At 36.1% G+C, this 10,000-nt stretch overlaps 1 protein-coding gene and 1 long non-coding RNA gene across 2 annotated transcripts in view; both read left to right on the top strand.

The window, feature by feature from the left end:
- The window catches only part of LOC135199567 (uncharacterized), a 166,504-nt gene that overhangs the window by 45,475 nt on the left and 111,029 nt on the right, over window positions 1-10,000 (top strand). The window contains exon 4 of the long non-coding RNA XR_010311102.1: window positions 4,084-4,240. This is a non-coding gene — a long non-coding RNA (uncharacterized LOC135199567). The remainder of the gene's footprint in view (window positions 1-4,083; window positions 4,241-10,000) is intronic.
- LOC135199562 (uncharacterized) overlaps window positions 1-10,000 on the top strand; it is a 93,064-nt gene that overhangs the window by 45,518 nt on the left and 37,546 nt on the right. The window lies entirely within an intron of this gene.

Below are 10,000 nucleotides of genomic sequence, written 5' to 3'. Positions count from 1 at the left end.
GATAACCTGTTAGTGACTTCCACATATTGGTAGGCAGGTGATAGGCCTGTAGTTACTGGCTATATTTCCCTTACTCTTGTCTTTTTGTACTAAGGATGTCCTTCCTGTCGTCATCCATTTGGGTGCATGGTGATTTGAGATACAATGCTGGAGTTGTTCTGCTATGCGTAGGTGTAGGGACTTGAAGTTTTTGAGCCAGTATCCATGGACTTCATCAGGACCTTGGGCTTGCCCGTTTGGCATTTTCTTTAGTTGGTGTCTGACTATGTCTGTCGCGATCTCTGTGAATCTTTGTTTTATTCTCCCTGTTTCTTCTTCCTTGACTTCCTGGAGCCATGTTGCATGTTTGTTGTGTGATACCGGATCAGGAATTTCTTGGTGGTTGTCTTCCCCTCTTAGTTGGCTGTATAGTCTTTTCTGGTTAGTTCCGAATAGTTTGTTCTGTTGGTATGCCTTATTCCTGTTCATGTACCGTTGGATCTTATGTGCTTTGGCCTTAAGCCTCTGTTTGCATCTTCTTATTGTGTTGTTTAGTCCCCTCTCTTGTCTTTGTATTTCTCGTTCAGTTCCTCCCTTGTTTTCTTGCTTCTTAGCCTTTTTTCTGCCATCTCTTTCTGTTTACTCAAGTCAGATCTCATCACCATGATTTGCTTTTCTAGGCACCTTTTCCAAGGAGGTTGCTGTTTTGGTTTCTGTTGGGTTGGTTGTGCTGGTGGTGTTGGTGTTCATATCCCCATCAGTTCTGCTACTAATCTTGCTCCTGCATATGCCAAGTTATTTGTTTCTGTGATACTGGTGGTGTGTATTATGCCCATTATTTCATTGACCTCACTTGTTTTCTGCCTTAATTTCTTGGCGTTGTAGGCTTTCGTGGAGGGGATCTTTGTTCTCTCTGTATCTGGCTCCATCCATTGTCTAATCTTTTCTACCCATTCCGTCCTCTCTGTTACTTCGTCGGTGTTTCTTCGTGTGTCGTTGTTTGATACCTCATCATCCCTGTCATCTTCTGTGGCATCGTCTCTCAGTTCGTCTTCGTGTAATTCGTTGTCGTGTGACATTTCCCTTTCAAGTTCTTCTCTTTCTGTTGGGGAGAGCCAGTTTTTTTCTTTATGTTCCTTACTTGGTCTGCCAGCCTCTCCTCTGTTTGGGGGGGTGTTATTTTACCTCTCATTCCAAGATGTTGACCAACCTTCTTCTATATCCTCTCTCCGTCGGGTTGCTTCTGATGTAGCATCTCCATATTTTCCTTATTTTCTATTCTTATCCATTTCTTCCTTTGGTTTGCTTCTGTAGCTCCAATCTCAGGCTGTTGGTTACTGTCGTTGTGGTAGTCAGTTGCTGGATGACGACCTCCAAGTACCTGACTGCCTTACCCTTCATTTGGGGTTCAATTACCCGGCTACCTGGCTGTCGGACGAAGCTCCTCTGGTGCCAGAGGTTCCATTTACGTCGTTTGTCGTTTATTCCTTCATTTCTTTCCATCATTGCTGATTTTGCTATTCAACCCATAGCTGGACTCTACCCTGTCAGGGATAGGTACTCATTTACAGCTGAGTAGACTGAGGAAATTATGGTAAAGATCCTTTCCCTAGGAATCAACGCCGAGGAGAGCGGTCACCCATCCAACGACTGACCAGCCCCAATGTTGCTTAACCCGTTGATTGACGACCTAACCCACTCTGCCACAGCGCCACATTATTATTATCATTATTATTATTATTATTATTATTATTATTATTATTATTATTATTATTATTATTATTATTATTATTATTATTATTATTAATTTAAAAAATAAATCCTTGTACATTAATGTTCAATTTCATAGTTTTTTTTTATTTACGTAACTTGTGTTTAACTTAACTTATGTGTGTTTTAAATATGGTCTCCCTCTAAATTGACTTATAGATAATTATTGTTTTAATTTTGTAATCTTTTAAAAAGTTTTTTAAAAATGATCTTATTTACATCTATTTTAGAATTCCTTGACCATGCCGATAATGTACTGCGAAACGTCGGAATAAATGCCGTAATGTCAAATTCCTGTGTGTTCCTGCCTGCCTTCATCTACTTAGTGTGACTGCCGAGTGACCTCCTGCTGATTTTGACTATATATATGTATATATATTATATATATATATATATATATATATATATATATAATATATATATATATATATATATATATACATATATATATATATATATATATATATATATATATATATATATATATATATATGTATATAATATATATATATATATATATATATATATATATATATCTAATAAAAGGAGCCCATAAAAACACCAAAATGTAGAGAGAAAAGTACTATATTTCAGAGACTGCTGTCTCTCTCTTCAGGTATATGAATGAGAAAAGTTTACAGAAAAGGTGGTATTTATACCAAGAGATCCGTCCACAAGTAAGCCAATTTAGGTCACCCCCGCTGATAATCTTTCTTTAATCTTCTTAAGCGTTGATTGAATGAAAACTTCGTCGATGGCATCTGAGATCCACGCGCCTTTTGAGATATTTCATTACCTTCTCCTCTTTTATTAAGGCCGATTCCATCATTTGACTCTTGTACCGGCAGTTGCTGCTATAAATTACACGGTGACAAATTCCAGTTTATTCTATGGTTATGTTCATTTATATGGTTGAAAATAGCCGAGTTATGTTGTCCATACCTAACTGACCGTTTGTGTTGTATTAATCTCTGGGGAAGTGATTTACCTGTAAATCCGATGTACGATTGGTCACAGTCCTGGCATGGGATCTCATAGACCCCAGAGTCTTTGGGAGATGTCTTTTGTTGGACGTTAATCAGGGATTTGGCTAAGGTGTTTGGGTAGGTAAATGCAAAAGGGTTGGATTTCCCAAGGGTGTCGGTTACTCTCTTAATCGTCTCCAGGTGAGGAACTTTTATTTTATTGTTGGGTGTGTCTCTGGTCTTGTCTTTAGGAGGTCGGTAGAAAATTACGTTTGCTTTTTGAATTGCTTTCTCAATTATATGGTCAGGATACTTTAAAGACGAAAGTTGCTTGCGAATTAGTTCAAATTCTTTTTCCAGGAAATCTGGGGAACAAATAGGTTGCTAGCTACACCTATCTTGATAGGTGTAGCTAGCAACCTATTTGTTCCCCAGATTTCCTGGAAAAAGAATTTGAACTAATTCGCAAGCAACTTTCGTCTTTAAAGTATCCTGACCATATAATTGAGAAAGCAATTCAAAAAGCAAACGTAATTTTCTACCGACCTCCTAAAGACAAGACCAGAGACACACCCAACAATAAAATAAAAGTTCCTCACCTGGAGACGATTAAGAGAGTAACCGACACCCTTGGGAAATCCAACCCTTTTGCATTTACCTACCCAAACACCTTAGCCAAATCCCTGATTAACGTCCAACAAAAGACATTTCCCAAAGACTCTGGGGTCTATGAGATCCCATGCCAGGATTGTGACCAATCTTACATCGGATTACAGGTAAATCACTTCCCCAGAGATTAATACACACAAACGGTCAGTTAGTTATGGACAACAGAACTCAGCTATTTTCAACCATATAAATGAACATAACCATAGAATAAACTGGAAGGTTTGTCACGTGTAATTTATAGCAGCAACTGCCGGTACAAGAGTCAAATGATGGAATCGGCCTTAATAAAAGAGAAGCAGGTAATGAACATCTCAAAAGGCGCGTGGATCTCAGATGTCATCGACGAAGTTTTCATTCAACCAACGCTTAAGAAGATTAAAGGAAGATTATCAGCGGGGTGACCTAAATTGGCTTACTTGTGGACGGATCTCTTGGTAGAAATACCACCTTTTCTGTAAACTTTTCTCATTCATATACCTGAAGAGAGAGACAGCAGTCTCTGAAATATAGTACTTTTCTCTCTACATTTTGGTGTTTTTATGGGCTCCTTTTATTAGATGGAATTCTGTTGTTACAGAACATTTTTACCAGTCATATATATATATATATATATATATATATATATATATATATATATATATATATATATATATATATATATATATATATATAGTAGAAATATATTTCTTTTTACCGACAGGAACCATGTAAAAGAAAATGCAGTCGACGGAAACATAACAACCTTATACCACTCTGAGGGTCAAGTAAACCCTTTCTGGACAGTCGATTTGGGAGAAGTCCGGAACGTATCTCTGGTCAGGATCCTTCCTAATGGCAACCAGTTCAACAACATTGAGGTAGAGATAAATCTCTTTCTTTCTACCAAATCACAGCACGGGTTCGATTCATGGTTAGGATGGATTTCCCTCTGCCGAGAGATAATGAATTATTTATGCTTAAAAGCTCTTTGTGACTGAATATGAGAAAGTTGGAAAAATATATACACATTTACGGATGCAATGCATGCACACACACACACACACACACACACACACACACACACATATATATATATATATATATATATATATATATATATATATATATATATATATATATATAATGATGTTTATATAAATATGCTTGCTTTTAAATCAAGAAAAGGTGATTATTATACGAACAAATTTACAGCCGCGAAGGGAAATTCAGTGAAACAATGAGACAGACTACTTAGCATTTCATTGTTTCAATTTACATGTCATCCCCTTCCAAACCCCACCCACTATGCTGCCAGTGATGTCTTAAACACCCCCCCCCCCCCCCACCCCTCCCCCCGCGCCCTCTTCCACACTATTCTTTTCCAGATAGTAAGTCATGTGACTGAAATGAGTTATGATAGTTAAGATTTCTTGAAACTGCAGTTGTAAAAAGGTAGATTATAGATCATGTTAACCCTTAAACACGAAACATGGGGTTCTGTGCACCCAAAAAAAAAAAAAAAAAAAAAAAATGGCAACTCTGCCATAGCAGCTGCCAGAACTTCACCGGTCAACTGTCGGTTTAATCTAGAGGTTGCCCTAGGAGGGTGGGTATGTGAGTGTCCTGTGCTCCTATTGTTGTTGTTGTTATTTTTGTTTTTGGTGCAGCACACCCCATGTAAGTGTTTTAGTATAATTCTATTTACGGTGCATACCACCCGAGTATGTGTTTTGGAGAGATGATGGGGTGGAGAGATAATGGGGTGCATGGTACCCCATGTATGTGTTTCTAGGTCACATACACACACACACACACACACACATATTATATTATATTATATATATTATATTATATATATTATCATATCATACTATATATACATATATATATATATATATATATATATATATATATATATATGTATATATATAGTATTATAATATATATATATATATATATATATATATATATATATATATATATATTATATTATATTTATAATCACTTTAGCACGTGATTCATTTATCACACATATCCACAGGTGAAAAATAAGAGACAGGGTGTAGGTCCTGACCGGTTTCGGCTTTATTTTCAAGCCGAAACCGGTCAGGACCTACACCCTGTCTCTTATTTTTCACCTGTGGATATGTGTGATATATATATATATTATATATATATATATATATATAATATATATATGTATATATATATAAATAATCTATATATATATATATATATATATATATATATATATAATATATATATCATAAATCTGTAATACACACTCTAAGCATCAATTAGGATGTATTCAGAGGAGTAATAACTGATAACATAACATAAAGTTAAAATAGTGTAATTTTTCTGTTAAATTTTGACCATTTTTTGTCAATCTGTGATACAGTGAGATGTGGTGCCAGAGAGCTGAGGGCTGGTGAAGGGAAGGCGAGAGGACCCACCTCGCCATGGCAGGAAGCCTGTTTGTTTATTATGGAAATTACATTTATGGCAAATTTTTATTTTGGATTTGTCGGTTAAAAATGAATTTTCAATATTTTTGTTTTATTAATGTTTAGTTCTAGAAAAATTCAGTTATTCAAGGATGTTTAATCATTAAAAGAATGAGTAAGGATTGAACTTTTTGTTGATTTTTCAGAAATAAGAAATTTTAAACGCAAGATGGTTTTTTCGTGATAAAAAAATGGGGTATGCTACACCCCAGGTTGGTGTTTATGTGACAAGATTTCCATGTTTGTGTTTATTAATGATACATTAACTCAGGTGCAAATACTTGAAGTATAAGTGTGAAATTTTTTAAGAACTATGCTAGAACGATTACACTTGATACATAAAATCTATGACACTTTGTAGAGGTGTTTGCATCTGATATTACGATGCAAACTACAGTAATTCCTTAGATAGTTTTCCGAGAAGAAGAATATGGAGATGATAACAATGATGTTTAATGGAAAATCCTTTCGCAGTGAAGACTGATCTAATCGTTCCTTCCAGATACGCCTTGGCAGGGACAATCTGACAACGGGGGACTTCTCGTCCTACGCCTTGCTGGCCAGATACACCGGTCCTTACACATTGTCTAATGAGTACCTGGCCTGCCACTCACGAGGGGTCCTTGGAAGATATCTCAGCATCCAGAAGGTTCCACCAGGCACTACTTACTTGGGGTTGCTGGAGGTGGAGGTGTACGCCATGAAGAGGCCTTGAAATATCAATATTATTGTCAAAATTATCTTCTTTTTCTTCTCTCTGAAAATGTTACAAGATAAAAGGACACAATCATGGCGATTTCCAGAATAAAAAAAAAATAAAGTTAAATTTTTTTTCAATGTCCTTTATGAGAAATAGAAAAATTGTATAAACTGAGTAGGAAAGCCATAGGATTTTGTTCTTCTGCCCAAAATGCCGAATGATGTCTAATTTTGCTTCAGTAGGAAAGTTTACACAACTTCAATTTTAATATTCTATGAAATATAGAGTTAGTGATATTCTATTCCCCTGGCAATCACTTTTGCTTTACGAGTAAGGAAGTTGTACGAAGAGATCTGGAAAGTGGTAATCAGCCGATTCAAGTTTTCTGTAAAAGATAATTATTGAGATGGCTTTGTCTCTCTGTCCACACGTTTTCTGTCCGCCCTCAGATCTTAAAAACTACTGAAACTAGATGAGTGCAAATTGGAATGTTGCTTGTTTTGAGGTTTTCCTGATGTTACACCTTTCAAACCTTTTACTGCCAATTTTGTGTTTCAGTGCTGAATGACCTCAAAGGTCCCATTGCTTGGAATTTGGCCTACATTCTATATTCAGTGCATCCAATTCTATTCAATCTATTTTCAGGCGAAATATTTGCTTGTGATATGTCCCTCTCCATCACAACGTTCTTAATTAGGCTGAGGAAGGACTTTGTTTGTTTGTTTGTTTGTATGGTGTTTTTCCGTTGCACGGAACCAGCGGTTATTCAGCAACCGGACCAACGGCTTTATGTGACTTCCGGACCACGTTGAGAGTGAACTTCTATCACCAGAAATACACATCTCTCACTCCTCAATGGAATGGCCGAGAATCGAACTCGCGATCACCGAGGTGGGACGCCAACCCATACCAACCACGCCACTGAGGCGCTAGGAAATCTTTGGCAAATAAGAAAAGCGAAGTTGTTATTCGATCTCAGTCTCAAATGTCTCCCAAATCTTCGGTTTTCCCAGCGAGAGATTTGCAACCTGAAATCATTGACGTTTACTTCTCACGAACACCATATTCTTTGGAAGCCTGAATTTCAGGTCAATGTGGGGTTGTTCCATATGAATAGGTTTATATACTGAATAATGATAATTATTATTATTCAATCACATTACAAGCAAAAAAAAAAGTATTCACATCTCATAGGACACGCAAATGGATACAGAGGGGGTTATAAAACACATCATTAGAAGGCCCTTCTCAAGAAAAGGAAACCATTGTGGTTTTATGTGAGGATTCTCTATTAAAATTCCTATTAATGTGTTGTGTGTCTAGACGAAAATGCAATAAATGTGTTGAACTTTACTGGATTTGTATAATTTCATAATACACACACACACACACACACACACACACACACACACACACACACACACACATATATATATATATATATATATATATATATATATATATATATACATATATATATATATATATATATATATATATATATATATATATATATATATATATATATATATAATTGCGTGTGTGTTATGAACACCTTTTCCTTGATAATGCTCAATAAGCTACTTAGTTTTTATTCGGGTGCTCTTAATTTCGTTGATTAATTGGCCAAGTTACTTTTTGTATTGGCAATAAAAAAATTTGAAATTGGGTCATCAAGACCGAGTGAAATTGCAAGTAAGTTAGTTTCTTGTGAACTGTCTATAAGGTTTTTTCTTATTTTTATTGCTTTAAGCTAAATCCTAATAGATTTGATAACTCTTCAAAAGTCATTACTCGGAGAAACTTTTATTTAGAAAATAGCTATAGGTAATAAGAGATTTTGTTTGCAATTAGAGGACATTAAGGTAGCAGAGTATTAGCTCAAAATGAAGACAAATAGTATGTCTAGTAAATCCAAGAATGACACCATTAATAAGGAACCTGAACAGTTAGAAAATAACTTGAACCTTTGAGAGCAAATGGCGAGTTGATAAGGTGGCTCATCATATAAGCATTCAAATGCCAATTGACTCAAGCGTCACCTGTCAAGAGATGGACGATGGGAACATTTTTTGTTTTCTTTTTCCGGATTTTTCTTCTATTTTTGTCAATTTTTTTGATCGAGCTGCTCCGGCATTTGTCCTTTAAATGTTGGATACCCGTTTTCGGTCATTCATCTCTACTCAGTAAAGTCACGATATTTTGTTTACTTTTGGCTGGATGTAACTTGTCTTGTACAAAAGTTATTTCTTGATTCTTCTAATTATTATTGCTGAGAATATTAATTATATCATTAGAGACGGCATTGTGAATATGGAGAGACCAACAACCCACTAAGGAACAACTGTAAAGCGGCTTATAGAGGAAGTCAGGCCAATAACAAAAAACTTTAAACTGAAGCTAACAGAGATCGTCCAGTGGAAATTTTATTATGAAACAGTCTCCACCTGCTCGTAATTCTCTTTTCATGGCATATTGTGTCAATATTTCTAGTGCAAAATAAGATAAACTAGAAAAATATTCTGATTATGATGCAAGAGCTGGATACTTAACTAGACGTTTCTTATAATTCTGCCCAAACTCCTAAAAAAAGGAGAAGAAGAAGAAACGACTTGAGTTGAGGTGTCTTTTACTCGTGAGTAAAGTTTTATAACTTCAGATTCTAAGGCGCCATTGATTTTCAACCTAGAGGCATAATTTTATTGTTATTTGTTTTCGAAAGGGTCTAGATTCCTTTTTGGCTTAGTTAAAGTCATGCTTGCATATCATTGCAGCCATTTAGCAGGACAAGAAGAATGTGAAAATATTTCCGAGATGATATTTTCTGGACAAGGTATAAAATGCTAAAAGGAGCTAGATTACGCTAAACAAAATTCGGAATTTGAGGAAAAATACTGCGCCCAAACTTGCCGTCCCAAAAGAAATAAATATCCTCGTATCCCATTCAGTGACACTGACGTTTTCTTTGACTCGTCATATAAGAAAACGATGGAGGCTTGAAAAGCATAAACAACTGCCGTTCTGCTGTGCGGAATTAATATGCGGATCCAACAACAACAACAATTTTTTTCTTATGATTATTTTTATTCATTTTCGGAATGGTAATAAATCATTACGGTAGATCTAGGGTACTACTAATCCGCGGCGGCGTAGACTATGGCAGTTGCGGTAATACTTTGCAGTTTTACCTCTTGAACAAGAATAATTTTAAGTAATATTTATTCGGGCGACTGTAATTAATCCCCAGGGGCCAGTACTAAACACGGCGAAATACATTGGACGCCCCAATCCTTAGTGGATGTCGTATCCGCGGTTACGTTCCTTGCAGTGGTAATTCTACAGAATAGTTCCCGCACGGACTGCAAGAAACGTAACCGCGGATACGACACCCACTAGGGATTGGGGCGTCCAATGTATTTCGCCGTGTTTAG

Source organism: Macrobrachium nipponense, chromosome 25 (genome assembly GCF_015104395.2).
Source record: "Macrobrachium nipponense isolate FS-2020 chromosome 25, ASM1510439v2, whole genome shotgun sequence".
In the NCBI taxonomy this organism is placed as follows: Eukaryota; Metazoa; Arthropoda; class Malacostraca; order Decapoda; family Palaemonidae; genus Macrobrachium; species Macrobrachium nipponense.
Note: the sequence above shows the minus strand (reverse complement) of the source record. Positions and strands in the feature narration are given on the sequence as shown.